The sequence below is a fragment of the Delphinus delphis genome, chromosome 6 (genome assembly GCF_949987515.2).
Source record: "Delphinus delphis chromosome 6, mDelDel1.2, whole genome shotgun sequence".
NCBI lineage: Eukaryota > Metazoa > Chordata > Mammalia > Artiodactyla > Delphinidae > Delphinus > Delphinus delphis.
Genome location: NC_082688.1, coordinates 37,429,375 through 37,449,790, shown reverse-complemented (window position 1 = coordinate 37,449,790; position 20,416 = coordinate 37,429,375). Strand labels below are relative to the sequence as shown.

General features: G+C 41.8%; 1 long non-coding RNA gene across 1 annotated transcript; it reads right to left on the bottom strand.

Moving 5' to 3' along the window:
• Nucleotides 1-1,582: 1,582 nt before the first annotated feature.
• LOC132426608 (uncharacterized) lies at nt 1,583-20,226 on the bottom strand. The gene is made up of 3 exons (XR_009519734.1): nt 19,973-20,226; nt 2,407-2,542; nt 1,583-1,652 (listed from the first exon to the last, which is right to left on the bottom strand). It is a non-coding gene; the product is annotated as an uncharacterized lncRNA (long non-coding RNA).
• Nucleotides 20,227-20,416: the final 190 nt, after the last annotated feature.

Below are 20,416 nucleotides of genomic sequence, written 5' to 3'. Positions count from 1 at the left end.
GTCAAGTGAACATCGTTTTGAAGGTCTCAAGGAGTGATCGACTATGTTAATATTGCCTAATGGATAAGCAAGATGGGGACTTAGAATTAAATCCTGAGTTTCATAAACTGCAGGCCACTGGTGGCCTTCACAAGAGCATTCTCAGTGGAATGGTAGGAATGAAAGTCTAATTGATGTGGTAGGTTCAGGAAAAAATGGGGAGAGAGGCACTGGAAACAGATAAGAGTTATGCTAGAAAGGAGAACAGAGAAAAGAGCCATAAATTGAAAATGGTTGTAGAATAGAGTACATTTCTGTACTGTTTGTGGTTTGTAGTTCTGTGATTTGCAGTTCTGTGGTTTGTTTTTTGTTAAGATGGTATATCACAGCATGCTTGTGTGCTGATGAGAATATGGGAATGATCCAGTAGAGATGAGAATGATGATGAAGATGGGCAAGGAGAAGAGGTTAAATTATGATACACTGTGGAAACTGCATCCTTACTGGAAAGGGAGTTTCAGCAGTTGGGTGAAGAGACTCCCTGTGTCAAACATCTAGGGTAAGCAAGGGTCCTCAAAAAAGAAAGGGAACAATTTATTTGAAACAGAACAATTAAGGTGGGCCCTGAGGCAGACAGCTAGCTGGCCTCACTCCTGTAAAAGGTAGTGGTTTTCACCTAATGGAAAGGGCCAGGAAGGGAAGACCTTGGCTGAGCTGTCCAGGGATGGAAAGCATCCTGCAGACTCTGAAAACAAACCTGACTTGAAAGCCATGTTGCCTGCAATAGGCAAACAGCACTCCCTAGGTTGGTTTTCCTTTTGTTATCCTTTACTAACATCTCATTCAGATATTCCAGTTTTCGATAAAGAATCTCACAAAAACCGTATGTTCACGTGAGAATCCGCATGGTAAAAGAGCACAGTCTCCTTGAGGCCAGCCAGGGCAGTGAGGGAAACTGTGATCAGGAAAGGGTGAATGAATTCCACAGGTGATGCCTAGCCACAAAGTCCACACAGCCCTTGATTTTCACTCCTTAAAAATTTTGTGTCGTATTTAATTAAGAGGAAAACTCACAAAGTCATAGAAGATGAGGGGCATAAAGGAGGGACAAGTACTAGTAAGATCATGGGTATAAAGGCATACAGTTTCTCTTATAAAACAAAACTCTGAACTTTCATGGTTTAACTCTCCAGAAAGACTCTCCAGGAAGGGAGGGGAAGTTCAGCAACCCTGTCCCCTTAATTTCTCCTTCCCAGGTGCGTTCTTTAAACCCAAGAACTGTAACTGACCCCAAGAGTACAATGTTCTTTCTTTCACATTCTGTTACAAGTGTAGTACTCAAAAGTCCTCCTGCCTTTGCAGGGTAGAGACAGACTAGAACATTCAAAAGCCTTTCCAGGAGACTGGGGGAGAATGAAGCTAACAGAAACTGCAGACGCAAGAAAACAGAAATATGAAATCTAGGCACATGGGCTTTGAAGCCAGATGATCCTGGATTTAAATCATGGCTCTGCCACTTATTGGTTATATAACCTTGAGCAGGTTACTCAACCTCCCTGAAGCACAGTTTCTTCATCTATAAAGTGAGTAAATTTCTACCTACCTGTGTCAGTTCAGGTCCAAGAAGTAGACACCAAGATCAGACTAGACTTGCAAGAAACTGGGGGAAATGCCTGTGGAAAAAAGTGGGGAGAAAGCTAGAGAAGGCTGAGATCTGCCAGACAGTGACACACATCTAACCTGTGAGAAGTGAGGCAAAGAAGGAAGGTAGGAGGGGCCTTAGAATGCCATGAAGCTTTCAGAGAGTATCTGAAAGCTGATGTAGAATCCTCAGGCCAAAATCATCTGTCAGAGGCGTCCTCTGTCTCACAGGAATGGGCCTGCTGTGTACCACCACTGTCTGGAAAAAGACCACAGGAAACGTGGCCTCGGAGCAAATGTGGTGGTGTATGTAGATCAGAGCAGGTGGGGCATCAACTACGCTGCCCACAGTAGGAGATCCGAGAGACACATTCCCATGGTTGCACACATCTCTTTCTCCACAGGGGACTGGGGAGCAGCTCCTCCATGGTTCCATGGGGCCTCTCTTCCTAAGCAAGGCCCCACTGAGTGGAAAAAACTACAGCCCTCATCACTGCTGCTGATCCCAGGCCTGCAACTGGTACTCATACTCTGCCTCCTCCTTTCTAAATTCCCCTCACTGTCATCTGTCACCTTGGCTGGTCTTGTTGATTCACCTGGTAGTGTGACCTGAGCCTTCATTCCTGAAGTAGGTAATCATGCTGTGGGTAACCACATCCTTCTCAGACTACAGTTGCTGCATGTGTCCATTCAAGAGGGCAAGGAAATACCAGGAAATGCCCAACTGCATCACAGAGATTCCACACATATTCCCTCCCTGTTCCCATCGGGTAAAAACACCCTTACCTTCTCCTGCTGATCAGGGTCAATTACTTCTGCCAATATGGTGGCTCTTCTCTCAGGCTGGTCCCTGGACACAGGAGTCCAAAATGCCCTGGTGGCAGCCATCGCTTATAGTTCAATAGGATCCTTGCTGTGTCCCCTGGCAAGAGTACACCTTCTTTAGAGATCAGAACCTCCAACTCTACAAAGCTCAGAGGTGCAGGGATAGGAAGTATAAAATCCCCCACTGGGTCATTGTGAGTAATGGTAAGTGGGGTTACTTCTGCTTGTACCCCTTGCTTCCCAGAGCCATGTATTCTTCCCATACACACACTGGCACTTTAGCTGTGCCTTTAAAAGGCTATTCAACATTTTCTGAGACCAGCTGCCCCTGGTTGGTATAGTATGTGATATGACCAGTGGACCTATGATCATGGGCCCACTCCACACTTCCTTCACTATGAAGAGGCTCCCATGTTTGGATGCTAAGCTGTGTGAGAATCCCTGCCTGTAGATCAGGGATTCCGTAAGCCCCTAAATAGTGATGCTGGCTGAGCCATTACAGGTAGGAAATGCAAACCCATACCCCAAATAAGTCATATATTCCTGTGAGGATGAACCACTGGCCCAGCCATTGTGGGAGAGGCCCAAAGCAGTTGACTTGCCACGAAGTAGCTGGTTAGTCTCCTCAAGGAAAAGTGCCCTATCAAGGGCTCAGCATTGGTCTCTATTGCTGACAGGTTGAATATTCAGAGGCAGCAGGAGCCAGAATTCCAAGGGCCTGCAACGTGATTGTCCCACTGGAGCTTAACATATGCCCATACCGCACCATTTTCTACCACTGACACTTCCAACACCATAGTATCCTCCAGATCCTATTGGCAGAGACTTGCCTTTTCTAGGTCTCACTCAAAGCTGGCAGCCTTTGGTCACTCTATGTGAGCCAGAGCAATAAACCTAGCTGTAGAAAATATTGCTTTTCAAACCCAAAGAGGACTACTGGTGCTGTGCTTCCATCTTTGTGGTAGGGGACACAAGATGCAGTGATTTGTTTTTTACTTTGGAGAGCTATCCCAACATACTCCTGACCATTGGAATCCTAAAAACTTCACTGAAATGGCAGGTTCCTGAATCTCTGTAGGGTTTTTCTCCCATCCTCTAGAGCACATCAGCATGCCATCAATGAAATGGATCAGTGTGATGGTCTGTGGAATGCCCAAGCTGTCCCGATCTCATCAAGCTATATTATGACTGGGCAGGAAAGCTGACATAGCCCTGAGGCCAAAATGTAAAGAATATTGTTGGCCATCCCTCGTGAATACAAACTGTTATGACCCTCTTTTCTGATTGGAACTGAAAAGAATGCTTTTGTCAGATCAATGGCCATATACCATGTACCTGAAGTCTTATTGATCTACTCTAGCAATTACATCATATCTGGCACAGTAGCTATGATGACGGCTATTGCTTGTTTAAGCCAGCAATAGTCTTCAGTCGTGCTCCAGGGATGTGATATTGTTTCCGATTTATTATCGTGGCTGGGAGAGGAAGGAACAATTTCAAAGCTTCCCACTTGGCCTTCCTCATTATATCTTTTACCCCACAGACTAAGAACCCAACATGAGGGCTACCCTAACATGCAACTATATCAATGCAGTCAGGAACAGGAGAAATGACCACTGAGTGTATCCACAAACCCAGCAGGCCCACTTGGAGCCAGATGTGAGCAAGGACTTCATTTATTACGTGGTCCCTGTAGGCCTATTAGAGGTCCACTCTATTAGAACTATGCTGATGCTTTGGGTCTCCAGGTATCAATGTCAACTCAGACTGTGGGTCTAAAAATGTCTGGGTATTTTGCCTTTCCCAATATACAATCACCCAAGTAAACATCCACAGGTCCCTTTGGGAAAAGAACTAGGGAAATCATCATAGTGTATACCTGCCATGCTTTGCTACCTATTTTTCTCCTGGGGACATCATGCTCTATTACCATCTCCGCAACTCCATGCAGCTCAAGTCCCTTGGCTGTTCCCTCAGACCCTGAAGGTCATTTCAATTATTATGGTCTCTATTACAATGAAGCGCCTCATCCCCATGGATATGTATGAACTCAGCTCTGCGACCACCTCTCCTACAATGAGCCCTGACCTGTAGAGAAGAGCCACCACTGTGATGCTAGTGCTACTCTCACCAGTGCTTTCCTGATGGCCTTGGTGAATGGTGTGTTTCCTGAGCTCTCTCATGGAATACAATCAATGGATATGTTTTGTATCCTCACATAATATAGTCATTCGTCCTTGGCCACTTTCCTCAGCCTTCTACTATCTGCCAAGATAGCTCAAGCATTTCTACTTCACTCAACATTGGGCATCACTTTCTTTCTTTCTTTTTTTTTTTTACTATTTAGTTTTAAGAGTTCTTTATAGCTCGGACCTTCAAGATGGCAGAGGAATAAGATGTGGGGTTCACCTTCCTCCCCACAAATACATCAGAAATACATCTACATGTGGAACAACTCCTACTGAACGCTGGCAGAAGACCTCAGACTTCCCCAAAGGCAAGAAACTCCCCCAAGTACCTGGGTAGGGCAAAAGAAAAAACAGACAAAAGAATAGGAACAGGACCTGCACCTCGCGCAGGGAGCTGTGAAGCAGGAAAAGTTTCCACATACTAGAAGCCCCTTCACTGGCGGAGACGGGGGTGGCAGAGGGGAAGCTTCGGAGCCACGGAGGAGAGCACAGCAACAGGGGTGCAGAGGGCAAAGTGGAGAGATTCCCACACAGAGGATGGGTGCTGACCGGCACTCACCAGCCCGAGAGGCTTGTCTGCTTACCCGCCGGGGCGAGTGGGGGCTGGGAGCTGAGGCTCGGGATCCCAGGGAGAGGACTGCGGTTGGCTGAGCGAACACAGCCTGAAGGGGGCTAGTGCACCACAGCTAGCCAGGAGGGAGTCCGGGAAAAAGTCTGGAACTGCCTAACAGGCAAGAGACCACTGTTTCGGGTGTGCGAGGAGAGGGGATTCTGAGCACCACCTAAACGAGCTCCAGAGACGGGCGCGAGCCGCGGCCATGAGCGCGGATCCCAGAGACGGGCATGAGACACTAAGGCTGCTGCTGCTGCCACCAAGAAACCTGTGTGTAAGCACAGGTCACTATCCACACCTCCCTTCCGGGGAGCCTGTGCAGCCCGTCACTGCCAGGGTCCCGTGATCCAGGGACAACTACCCCGGGAGAACGCACGGCGCGCCTCAGGCTGGTGCAACGTCACACCGGCCTCTGCCGCCGCAGGCTCGCCCTACTTTCTGTACCCCTCCCTCCCCCGGCCTGAGTGAGCCAGAGCCCCCGAATCAGCAGCTCCTTTAACCCCCTTCTGTCTGAGCAAAGAACAGACGCCCTCAGGCGACCTACACGCAGAGGCGAGGCCAAATCCAAACCTGAACCCCAGGAGCTGCGCAAAGAAGAGAAAGGGAAATCTCTCCCAGCAGCCTCAGGAGCAGAGGATTAAAGCTCCACAATCAACTTGATGTACCCTGCATCACTGGAATACCTGATAGACAACGAATCATCCCAAATTGAGAAGGTGGACTTTGGGAGCAACTGTAGACTTGGGGTTTGCTGTATGCGACTGACAGTTTTCTGGTTTTAATTTTTATCTTAGTTTAGTATTTAGCATTTATTTTCATTGGTAGATTTGTTTACTGATTTGGTTGCTGTCTTCCTTTTTCTTTTTATATAGAGATATATATATTTTTTCCCTTTTTCTCTTTTTGTGAGTGTGTATGTGTATGCTTCTTCGTGTGATTTTGTCTGTATAGTTGTTACCATTTGTCCTAGGGTTCTGTCCGTCCGTTTTTTTTTTGTTTTAGTACAGTTTTTAGCGCTTGTTATCATTGGTAGATTTGTTTTTTGGTTAGGTTGCTCTCTTCTTTCTTTTTTTTTTTTTACTACTTTTTAAATTGTTTATTTTTAATAATTATTTTTATTCTTTATTCTAATAACTTTCTTTTTATTTCCTTGCTCCCTCCCTCCCTTCCTTCCTCCCTTTTCTTCTAAGCCGTGTGGCTAACAGGGTCTTGGTGCTCCCCAGGTGTCAGGCCTGTGCCTCTGAGATGGGAGAGCCGAGTTCAGGACATTGGTCCACCAGAGACCTACTAGCTCCACATAATATCAAATTATGTGGAAAGCTCTTCCAGAGATGTGAAAGCGCTCTTCCAGAGATGTGAAAGCTCTTCCAGAGATGTCTATCTCAACGCTAAGACCCAGCTCCACTCAACGACCAGAAATCAACAGTGCTGGACACCCTATGCCAAACAACTAGCAAGACAGGAACACGACCCCACCCATTAGCAGAGAGGCTGCCTAAAATCATAAAAAGTCCACAGACACCCCAAAACACACCACCGGATGTGGACCTCCCCACCAGAAAGACAAGATCCAGCCTCATCCACCAGAACACAGGCAAGAGTCCTTTCCACCAAGAAGCCTACACAACCCACAGAACCAACTTTAGCCACTGGGGACAGACATCAAAAACAACGGGAACTACGAACCTGCAGCCTGCAAAAGGAGACCCCAAACAGTAAGATAAGCAAAATGAGAAGACAGAAAAACACACAGCAGATGAAGGAGCAAGATAAAAACCCACCAGACCTAACAAATGAAGAGGAAATAGGCAGTCTACCTGAAAAAGAATTCAGAATAATGATAGTAAGGATGATCCAAAATCTTGGAAATAGAATAGAGAAAATGCAAGAAACATTTAACAAGGACCTAGAAGAACTAAAGATGAAACAAGCAATGATGAACAACACAATAAATGAAATTAAAACTACTCTAGATGGGATCAATAGCAGAATAACTGAGGCAGAAGAACAGATAAGTGACCTGGAATATAAAATAGTGGAAATAATTACTGCAGAGAAGAATAAAGAAAAAAGAATGAAAAGAACTGAGGACAGTCTCAGAGACCTCTGGGACAACATTGAACACACCAACATTCGAATTATAGGGGTTCCAGAAGAAGAAGAGAAAAAGAAAGGGACTGAGAAAATATTTGAAGAGATTATAGTTGTAAACTTCCCTAATATGGGAAAGGAAATAGTTAATCAAGTCCAGGAAGCACAGAGAGTCCCATACAGGATAAATCCAAGGAGAAACACGCCAAGACACATATTAATCAAACTGTCAAAAACTAAATACAAAGAAAACATATTAAAAGCAGCAAGGGAAAAGCAACAAATAACACACAAGGGAATCCCCATAAGGTTAACAGCTGATCTTTCAGCAGAAACTCTGCAAGCCAGAAGGGACTGGCAGGACATATTTAAAGTGATGAAGGAGAAAAACCTACCACCAAGATTACTCTACCCAGCAATGATCTCATTCAGATTTGATGGACAAATTAAAACCTTCACAGACAAGCAAAAGCTGAGAGAGTTCAGCACCACCAAACCAGCTTTACAACAAATGCTAAAGGAACTTCTCTAGGCAAGAAACACAAGAGAAGGAAAAGACCTACAATAACAAACCCAAAACAATTAAGAAAATGTGAATGGGAACATACATGTCGATAATTACCTTAAATGTAAATGGATTAAATACTCCACTAAAAGTCACAGACTGGCTGAATGGATACAAAAACAAGACCCATATATATGCTGTCTACAAGAGACCCACTTCAGACCTACAGATACATACAGACTGAAAGTAAGGGGATAGTAAAAGATATTCCATGCAAATGGAAACCAAAAGAAAGCTGGAGTAGCAATTCTCATATCAGACAAAATAGACTTTAAAATAAAGACTATTAGAAAAGACAAGGAAGGACACTACATAATGATCAAGGGATGGATCCAAGAAGAAGATATAACAATTGTAAATATTTATGCACCCAACATAGGAGCACCTCAATACATAACGCAAATACTAACAGCCATAAAAGGGGAAATCGACAGTAACACATTCATAGTAGGGGACTTTAACACCCCACTTTCACCAATGGACAGATCATCCAAAATGAAATTAAATAAGGAAACACACGCTTTAAATGATATATTAAACAAGATGGACTTAATTGATATTTATGACATTCCACTCAAAAACAACAGAATACAATTTTTCTCAAGTGCTCATGGAACATTCTTCAGGATAGATCATATCTTGGGTCACAAATCAAGCCTTGGTAAATTTAAGAAAACTGAAATTGTATCAAGTATCTTTTCTGACCACAATGCTATGAGACTAGATATGAATTAAGGAAAAGATCTATAAAAAATACAAACACATGGAGGCTAGACAATACACTACTTAATAATGAAGTGATCACTGAAGAAATCAAAGAGGAAATAAAAAAACATCTAGAAACAAATGACAATGGAGAAACGACGAACCAAAACCTATGGGATGCAGCAAAAGCAGTTCTAAGAGGGAAGTTTATAGCAATACAATCCTACCTTAAGAAACAGGAAACATCTCAAATAAACAACCTAACCTTACATCTAAAGCAATTAGAGAAAGAAGAACAAAGAACAAAGAAAGAAATCATAAACATCAAATCAGAAATAAATGAAAAAGAAATTAAGGAAACGATAGCAAAGATCAATAAAACTAAAAGCTGGTTCCTTGAGAAGATAAACAAAATTGATAAACCATTAGCCACACTCATCAAGAAAAAAAGGGAGAAGACTCAAATCAATAGAATTAGAAATGAAAAAGGAGAAGTAACAACTGACACTGCAGAAATACAAAAGATCATGAGAGATAACTACAAGCAACTCTATGCCAATATAATGGACAACCTGGAAGAAATGGACAAATTCTTAGAAATGCACAAATTGCCAAGACTGAATCAGGAAGAAATAGAAAATATGAACAGACCAATCACAAGCACTGAAATTGAAACTGTGATTAAAAATCTTCCAACAAACAAAAGTCCAGGACCAGATGGTTTCACAGGTGAATTCCATCAAACATTTAGAGAAGAGCTAACACCCATCCTTCTCAAACTCTTCCAAAATATAGCAGAGGGAGGAACACTCCCAAACTCATTCTACGAGACCACCATCACCCTGATACCAAAACCAGACAAGGATGTCACAAAGAAAGAAAACTACAGGCCAATATCACTGATGAACATAGATGCAAAAACCCTCAACAAAATACTAGCAAACAGAATCCAACAGCACATTAAAAGGATCATACACCATGATCAAGTGCGGTTTATCCCAGGACGCAAGGATTCTTCAATATACACAAATCAATCAATGTGATAAACCATGTTAACAAATTGAAGGAGAAAAACCATATGATCGTCTCAACAGATGCAGAAAAAGCTTTCAACAAAATTCAACACCCATATATGATAAAAACTCTCCAGAAAGTAGGCATAGAGGGAACCTACCTCAGCATACAAAAGCCATATATGACAAATCCACAGCCAACATCGTTCTCAGTGGTGAAAAACTGAAACCATTTCCACTAAGATCAGGAACAAGACAAGGTTGCCCACTCTCACCACTCTTATTCAACATAGTTTTGGAAGTTTTAGCCACAGCAGTCAGAGAAGAAAAGGAAATAAAAGGAATCCAAATCAGAAAAGAAGAAGTAAAGGTGTCATGGTTTGCAGATGACATGATACTATACATAGAGGATCCTAAAGATGCTACCAGAAAACCACTAGAGCTAATCAATGAATTTGGTATAGTAGCAGGATACAAAATTAATGCACAGAAATCTCTTGCATTCCTATACACTAATGATGAAAAATCTGAAAGTGAAATCAAGAAAACACTCCCATTTACCACTGCGATAAAAAGAATAAAATATCTAGGAATAAACCAACCTAAGGAGACAAAAGACCTGTATGCAGAAAATTATAAGACACTGATGAAAGAAATTAAAGATGAAACAAATAGATGGAGAGATATACCATGTTCTTGGATTGGAAGAATCAACATTGTGAAAATGACTATACTACCCAAAGCAATCTACAGATTCAATGCAATCCCTATCAAACTACCACTGGCATTTTTCACAGAACTAGAAAAAAAATTTTCACAACTTGTATGGAAACACAAAAGACCCTGAATAGCCAAAGCAATCTTGAGAAAGAAAAACGGAGCTGGAGGAATCAGGCTCCCTGACTTCAGACTATACTACACAGCTACAGTAATCAAGACAGTATGGTACTGGCACAAAAACAGAAAGATAGATCAATGGAACAGGATAGAACGCCCAGAGATAAACCCATGCACATATGGTCACCTTATCTTTGATACAGGAGGCAGGAATGTACAGTGGAGAAAGGACAGCCTCTTCAATAAGTGGTGCTGGGAAAACTGGACAGCTACATGTAAAAGAATGAGATTAGAACACTCCCTAACACCATACACAAAAATAAGCTCAAAATGGATTAAAGACCTAAATGTAAGGCCAGAACCTATCAAACTTTTAGAGGAAAACATAGGCAGAACACTCTATGACATAAATCACAGCAAGATCCTTTTTGACCCACCTCCTAGAGAAATGGAAATAAAAACAAAAATAAACAAATGGGACCTAATGAAACTTCAAAGCTTTTGCACAGCAAAGGAAACCATAAACAAGACCAAAAGACAACCCTCAGAATGGGAGAAAATATTTGCAAATGAAGCAACTGACAAAGGATTAATCTCCAAAATTAATAAGCAGCTCATGCAGCTCAGTAACAAAAAAACAAACAACCCAATCCAAAAATGGGCAGAAGACCTAAATAGACATTTCTCCAAAGAAGATATACAGATTGTCAACAAACACATGAAAGATTGCTTAACATCATTAATCATTAGAGAAATGCAAATCAAAACTACAATGAGATATCATCTCACACCAGTCAGAATGGCCATCATTAAAAAATCTAGAAACAGTAAATGCTGGAGAGGGTGTGGAGGAAGGGGAACACTCTTGCACTGCTGGTGGGAATGTGAATTGGTTACAGCCACTATGGAGAACAGTATGGAGATTCCTTAAGAAACTACAAATAGAACTACCATATGACCCAGCAATCCCACTACTGGGCATATATCCTGTGAAAACCATAATTCAAAAAGAGTCAGGTACCAAAATGTTCATCGCAGCTCTATTTACAATAGCCAGGAGATGGAAACAACCTAAGTGTCCATCATCAGATGAATGGATAAAGAAGATGTGGCACATATACACAATGGAATATTACACAGCCATAAAAGGAAATGAAATCGAGTTATTTGTAGTGAGGTGCATGGACCTAGAGTCTGTCATACAGAGCGAAGTAAGTCAGAAAGAGAAAGACAAATACCGTATGCTAACACGTATATATGGAATCTAAGAAAAAAAATGTCATGAAGAACCTAGGGGTAAAGCAGGAATAAAGACGCAGACCTCCTAGAGAACGGACTTGAGGTTATGGGGAGGGGGAAGGGTGAGCTGTGACAGGGCGAGAGAGAGTCATGGGCATATACACACTAACAAACGTAGTAAGGTAGATAGCTAGTGGGAAGCAGCCGCATGGCACAGGGATATTGGCTCGGTGCTTTGTGACAGCCTGGAGGGGTGGGATAAGGAGGGTGGGAGGGAGGGAGATGCAAGAGGGAAGACATATGGGAACATATGTTTATGTATGACTGATTCACTTTGTTATAAAGCAGAAACTAACACACCATTGTAAAGCAATTATACCCCAATAAAGATGTTAAAAAAAAAAAAAAAGAACCTAGGGGTAAGACAGGAATAAAGACACAGACCTACTAGAGAATGGACTTGAGGATATGGGGAGGGGGAAGGGTAAGCTGTGATAAAGTGAGAGGGTGGCATGGACATATATAAACTACCAAACGTAAAATAGATAGCTAGTGGGCAGCAGCCACATAGCACAGGGAGATCAGCTCGGTGCTTTGTGACCACCTGGATGGGTGGGATAGAAAGGGTGGGAGGGAGGGAGACGCAAGAGCGAGGAGATATGGGAACATATGTATATGTATAACTGATTCACTTTGTTATAAAGCAGAAACTAACACACCATTGTAAAGCAATTATACTCCAATAAAGATGTAAAAAAAAAAAAAAGAAAGAAAAAAGGAAAATTGAAATCGTATCAAGTATCTTTTCCGAGCACAGCGCTAGGAGACTAGACATCAATTACAGGAAAACACTGCAAAAAATACAAACACATGGAGGCTAAACAATATGCTACTAAATAACCAAGAGATGAAATAAGAAATCAAAGAGGAAATCAAAAAATACCTAGAAACAAATGACAATGAAAACACGATGACCCAAAACCTATGGGATGCAGCAAAGCACTTCTAAGAGGGAAGTTTATAGCAATATAATCTCACCTCAAGAAACAAGAAACATCTCAAACAACCTACTCTTACACCTGAAGCAATGAGAGAAAGAACAAGAAAAAAAAACCAAAGTTAGCAGAAGGAATGAAATCATAAATATCAGATCAGATATAAATGAAAAAGAAATGAAGGAAACAATAGCAAAGATCAGTAAAACTAAAAGCTGGTTCCTTGAGAAGATAAACAAAATTGATAAACCATTAGCCACACTCATCAAGAAAAAAAGGGAGAAGACTCAGATCAATAGAATTAGAAATGAAAAAGGAGAAGTAACAACTGACACTGCAGAAATACAAAGGATCATGAGAGATTACTACAAGCAACTATATGCTAATAAAAGACACAACTAGGAAGAAATGGACAAATTCTTAGAAAAACACAACCTTCTGAGACTGAACCAGGAAGAAATAGAAAATATAAACAGACCAATCACAAGCACTGAAATTGAGACTGTGATTAAAAATCTTCCAGCAAACAAAAGCCCAGGACCAGATGGCTTCACAGGTGAAGTCTACCAAACATTTAGAGAAGAGCTAACACCTATCCTTCTCAAACTCTTCCAAAATATAGCAGAGGGAAGAACACTCCCAAACTCATTCTACGAGGCCACTGTCACCCTGATAGGAAAACCAGACAAAGATGTCACAAAGAAAGAAAACTACAGGCCAACATCACTGATGAACAAAAATGCAAAAATCCTCAACAAAATACTAGCAAACAGAATCCAACAGCACATTAAAAGGCTCAGACACCATGATCAAGTGGGGTTTATCCCAGGAATGCAAGGATTCTTCAATATACACAAATCAATCAATGTGATACACCATATTAACAAAATGAAGGAGAAAAAACATATGATCATCTCAATAGATGCAGAAAAAGCTTTCAACAAAATTCAACACCCAGTTATGATAAACACTCTCCAGAATGTAGGCATAGAGGGAACCTACCTCAACATAATAAAGGCCATGTATGACAAACCCACAGCCAACATCGTTCTCAAGGGTGAAAAACTGAAACCATTTCGTCTAAGATCAGGAACAAGACAAGGTTGCCCACTCTCAGCACTGTTATTTGATATAGTTTTGGAAGTTTCAGCCACAGCAATCAGAGAAGAAAAAGAAAAGGAATCCATATCAGAAAAGAAGAAGTAAAACTGTCACTGTTTGCAGATGACATGATACTATACATAATCCTAAAGATGCTACCAGAAAACCACTAGAGCTAACCAATGAATTTGGTAGAGTAGCAGGATACAAAATTAATGCACAGAAATCTCTTGCATTCCTATACACTAATGATGAAAAATCTGAAAAAGAAATTAAGGAAACACTCCAATTACCATTGCAACAAAAATAATAAAATACCTAGGAAAAAACCTACCGAAGGAGACAAAAGACCTGTATGCAGAAAACTATAAGACACTGATGAAAGAAATTAAAGATGATACAAACAGATGGAGAGATAGACCATGTTCTTGGATTGGAAGAATCAACATTGTGAAAATGACTATACTACCCAAAGCAATCTACAGATTCAATGCAATTCTTATCAAATTACCAATGGAATTTTTCACCGATCTAGAACCAAAAATTTCACAATTTGTATGGAAACACAAAAGACCCCGAAAAGCCAATGCAATCTTGAGAAAGAAAAACGGAGCTGGAGGAATCAGGCTCCCTGACTTCAGACTATACTACACAGCTACAGTAATCAAGACAGTATGGTACTGGCACAAAAACAGAAAGATAGATCAATGGAACAGGATAGAAAGCCCAGAGATAAACCTACGCACATATGGTCACCTTATCTTTGATAAAGGAGGTAGGAATGTACAGTGGAGAAAGGACAGCCTCTTCAATAAGTGGTGCTGAGAAAACTGGACAGGTACATGTAAAAGTATGAGATTAGGTCACTCCCTAACACCATACACAAAAATAAGCTCAAAATGGATTAAAGACCTAAATGTAAGGCCAGAAACTATCAAACTCTTAGCGGAAAACATAGGCAGAACACTCTATGACATAAATCACAGCAAGATCCTTTTTGACCCACCTCCTAGAGAAATGGAAATAAAAACAAAAATAAACAAATGGGACCTAATGAAACTTCAAAGCTTTTGCACAGCAAAGGAAACCATAAACAAGACCAAAAGACAACCCTCAGAATGGGAGAAAATATTTGCAAATGAAGCAACTGACAAAGAATTAATTTCCAAAATTAACAAGCAGCTCATGCAGCTCAATTAAAAAAAAAAAAAAAACCCAATCCAAAAATGGGCAGAAGACCTAAATAGACATTTCTCCAAAAAAGATATACAGATTGCCAAAACACATGAAAGGATGCTCAACATCACTAATCAATAGAGAAATGCAAATCAAAACTACAATGAGGTATCACCTCACACCAGTCAGAATGGCCATCATTAAAAAATCTACAAACAATAAACACTGGAGAGAGTGTGGAGAAAAGGGAACCCTCTTGCACTGTTGGTGGGTATATAAATTGATACAGCCACTATGGAGAACAGTATGGAGGTTCCTTAAAAAACTAAAAATAGAACTACCATATGACTCATCAATCCCACTACTGGGCATATACCCTGAGAAAACCATAATTCAAAAAGAGTCATGTACCACAATGTTCACTGCAGTTCTATTTACAATAGCCAGGACATGGAAGCGACCTAAGTGTCCATCAACAGATGAATGGATAAAGAAGATGTGGCACATATATACAATGGAATATTACTCAGCCATAGAAAGAAAAGAAATTGAGTTATTTGTAGTGAGGTGGATGGACCTAGAGTCTGTCATACAGAGTGAAGTAAGTCAGAAAGAGAAAAACAAATACTGTATGCTAACACATATATATGGAATCTAAAAAAAAAAAAAAAAAGGTTCTGATGAACCTAGTGGCAGGACAGGAATAAAGACACAGATGTAGGGAATGGACTTGAGGACACAGGGAGGCGGAAGGGTAAGCTGGGACGAGGTGAGAGAGTGGCATGGACATACATACACTACCAAATGTAAAATAGCTAGCTAGTGGGAATAGTGGGAAGCAGCTGTATAGCACCGGGAGATCAGCTCTGTGCTTTGCGACCATCTAGAGGGGTGGGATAAGGAGGGTGGGAGGGAGACGCAAGAGGGAGGGGATATGGGGATAACGTATTCATATAGCTGATTCACTTTGTTATACAGCAGAAACTAACACGACATTGTAAAGCAATTATACTCCAATAAACATGAAAAAAAAAAGGGGGAACTTGTATCAGAATATATAAAGAAGGGGCTTCCCTGGTGGTGTAGTGGTTCAGAGTCCGCCTGCCAATGCAGGGGACACGGGTTCGAGCCCTGGTCCAGGAAGATCCCACATGCCATGGAGCAACTAAGCCCGTGCGCCCCAACTACTGAGCTTGCGCTTTAGAGCCAGAAACCACAACTACTGAGCCCACATGCTGCAACTACTGAAGCCCACGCACCTAGAGCCCGTGTTCTACAACAAGAGAAGGCACCCCAATGAGAAGCCTGCACGCCACGATGAAGAGTAGCCCCCGCTTTCCACAGCTAGAGAAAGCCCGTGTGCAGCAACAAAGACCCACCACAGCCAAAAATAAAAATAAATAAAATAAATTAATTTTTAAAAAAAGAATATACAAAGAACTCTCAAAACTCAATAAGAAGACAAACAAGCCAATTTTTTAAAAAAACGGGCAAAAGATTTGAACAGACACTTCACCAAAAATGTTAAATGAATGGCAAACAAGCACAGGAAAAGAGAAGTTCAACATCATTAGTCACTACAAAAATCCAACAAAGCTCAGTAAGCTACCAATACATACTTATTAAAATGTCTAAAAACAAAAAAACTGATAATACCAAGTACTGGAGAGGATGTGGAGCACCTAGAACACCCACCCATACATTGCTGATGGGAATGCAAAATGACACATCCATTTTGAAAAACACTTTCCTTATAAAGTCAAACCATACCACCCAGCCATCATACTTGTAGGTGTTTACCAAAGTGAAATGAAAACTTATCACAGAGAAACCTATATGTAAATGTTTCTAGTGACTTTATTCATAATCACCAAAAATTAGAAACAGACCTAATGTCCCTCAACTGGATGGCCAAAGCATAAGGAAAAGGGACGGAAGGAAGAGAAGATCCAAGATGCAGGAAGAGCAGGGACTGAGACAGATCTGGGGTCTAAGCAGCAGCAGTGGGAATTTCTCTTTAGAACACATTCTCACTAACTCAGATCTAGCAATTCCCAAGCTCTTTGCTGCTTGGTTCTGAGTTTCAGATTCCTGGGAGAGACTATGATTGCACCGCTTTAAGCTGGATGTCTACCTCTGGACAAAATTGGCAGTAGGCAGTGGGCAAGTTACCTAAGTCTGAGAAAGTCGCTGGGACTTGTCCCTGTGCACTGGAGCCACTCACAGCAAAGGGGAACTGTGTGCTAGGTAGGTGCCCCAAGAAATGTGTATTATAAGCAAAAAGGATGCACCAGTCCTCTTCCACTAGAGGTCACCAACAGGATATGGAAAGGACAAAAAGAGTTCAGTGGCATTCTCATTACTTTTTCCCCCACAGTCTCTTTAATATCCCAACAGGTTTTTGTCTACAGCCTAGGAGAAATTACCCTCCTTCTCATGTTTATATTTTAAAGTTTTGTTTAAACTACTGACAAAAGATCATATGCATTCTCACTCGGTCCTTCATCTAAAAGATAATACCTCTAAATGCTTAGGTTATGACATATATACACTATTGATACTATGTAAAAAATAGATAACTAATGAGAACCTACTGTATACAAGGAACTCTACTCAATCCTCTGTGGTGACCAAAATGGGAAGAAAATCCAAAAAAGAGGGGATGTATGTATACGTATAGCTGCTTCACTGTACTTTGCTGTACAGTAGAGACTAACACAACAGTGAAATAAAGCAACTATACTCCAGTAAAAATTAATTAATTTAAAAAATAAAAATAAATAAATAAATATTTAGGGTGTGTTAAGTAGTAGCTTTAACATGCTACTACCTTGCTCAAAAACTTGTAGAGGCTCCCTATTACCTACCACATTAAAGCATCTGAGAATTTAGAGTTCCTTATCAAATAGCCCCTCCCTGACTTTTCCAACTCCTCATTTATTAAACATCTGTTGAACATACAGTGATCTCTACTTTCTAGACACTAACATGAATATGATGACCTTATTTGTCAATCTTATTGACAAGAATTTATGGGCATAATGGAACCAAATATCTGAACTGAGACCATCCCAGAATATTTGTGGCATGTTTGCCATAATTAAAAGATATCACACACACCAAAAAAAAAAGTTGAAAACATAGTCTCTATCTTGCAAGAGTAGTTCTGTGTGGTACAGGCTACTGCCCAGCAACCTTTGACCCTGTTCAGAATCCAGGCTGCCCCCAGGCCTACCTTGTTCATGCCCACCTTGCTTTTCTTTTGCTATTCCTTTGACCTTGAAAATCTTATCTTGTGCGTCATCACTCTATTCTGTGCCCCCCACTCGAGGAAATACGGTAATCATCTTCAAAATATTTGTGCTTACTAACCTCTCCATACTCTGAACAATTCTTGTAACATAACAAAAAGCTGTCTTTTCTGAGTATGAGAAGAACTTTGCATGTAATTTTTCAAAAATTAAGGAATTGGATAAATTTTTATCCAATTTGTAATACGTTAGTATCAAGAATAAGTTAAACGATAATTATGTGTTTTCCTTAACCCAAGCACCTCCCTTCATGAGGTAATCTGTCTCTCCACTCCTTGGAACTTCCATTACATTTCATTCCTCTACTGAGCACAAGTCGTTTTCTGTTTTGCATTATGGTTCTCTGTCAATACCTGTTTCTTCTGTGAGATTATGGCTCCTTGAGGGAAAGATCTGTGTCTTACTCTAATGTGCACCCCTTCTAGTTCTCAGCACAACACACTTTTTTCTTAAATAATGAAGGAAGGTATTAACCAACAGAGATTTCTATGGTGATATTATTACAGTCTCATCTTCCATATAAGCCTGTCGAACAGCCTAGAAATAAAACACTTTAAACAGTTCAGAGAACCCTATCTGTGAAATTGTTGGTACAATGTAATTCTAAAGTAGGTTTGGGGCCCCCCGACTATACAGAAAGCTGTCTTCTCTTCTGTGTTACTTTCCCAAGCAAAAAAAAAAAAAACAGATAGTGGTTCCTGAGAAATAAGTGCTAATTTTAGCATTCCGTATATTAATGATTAGCAAGCAGCCAGTTCTTTCTCAGTAGTAGTACAGTAACATGGTTAGGAACTTGGGGTCTGCTGTCAGACTACCTGGATTTCAATCTTACCTCCACCACATATTAGCTATGGGACCTTAGGCAAGTTGTCTAATATCTTTGTGCCTCATTTTCATTACCAGTAAAAGGTAGAAACTTAACAGTACAGTCCCTCTAAGGGATGGTGTGAAAAATTAATGATTTAATATATTGAATATTTAAAGTGTTTAGAATAGAATACCTGGCACTTTGTTTAAAAGTGATTGCAATATGTAGCACTACATTTACCTTACATTCCCTATTGGTAAGTTTCATGATGTTAAGAACAAAATGAGTTTGTTTGTTTTTTTCTTTTTATCTCCTACAGCACTTAGCAGAGTGAAACAAATACTAGACGTTCAAAAAATTACGACGTGAATTGTATTTGAGACACAGAGATCGAATGCACAAGAAAATGAAGGTAGGTTAAAATGTAAACACAATTAATTTAAATAAAAAGAGTTCTTGGCATATCATTTGCATACCTTCAGTTATTGCTTTATAATTAGTTGCTAGGTGCTTTATGACTTTATCTTTTTCTTGCCCTCTCAGAGCATGTAGTTTGGTGTAATACAGGTTATGTCTCTCAGAACTGCTGGCCTCCTGACAAGCTGGCTATTTAGTCTGAGTGATGAGGTTACTGCAGCAAAAACTGGGTTAAAGTACATTACTTTTCTAATGGAGATGAAAGGCCAGTAATCCCAGAAAACAGCGCACAGAAAGAGTTGGGCCAGCCAAGCACTTTGTGAAGGCTCATTTAGACCCTCCGCCGTGGGGTACTATGAAGGTGAGTGTCCTGATGCCAGGGTCGCGGGCCCGGAGGCCTGAGTGGGCAGCTGGTCTCGGTAGGAGAGACAGAGCCCGGCCGAGGCCGCTGGATGAATCATTCTCACCTCTCTAGGCAGGTGCGGGCGGCAGGATGCTTCCGCTTCGCCACGGTGCGGGCGGCACTGGGAGCGGCGGCATTCCCCGCGGAGGCCTCCCCCGGGCCGCCTCCTCCGGGCGGGCACTGACCTTGCCGCAGGCGTCCGGGCTGCCGCAGTCCCAGCGCCGCAGAGCCCGGAGCTGGTGGGGGCCGCCCACTGGCACCCGGACCCACAGCTCGTCGGGGCGGGCCGCAGAGCCCATGTGGAGCCGCCGCCCTCCCGCCGTCGCTCGGCGCTTCATTCCCGCGCGCGGCCGCCGGCTGAGGCGCGGGGGCCGCGCGTCTAGGCGCCGGGGGGCGGGGCGGGGCGCGGCGCGCGGCGCGGCGCGCGCCCCCCGGGCCGCGGAGGTCGTCTCGCGCGGGCGCACGCGCCGCAGCCGCGCGGGGCGGGGAGGGTGGGTATGCTCTGGGC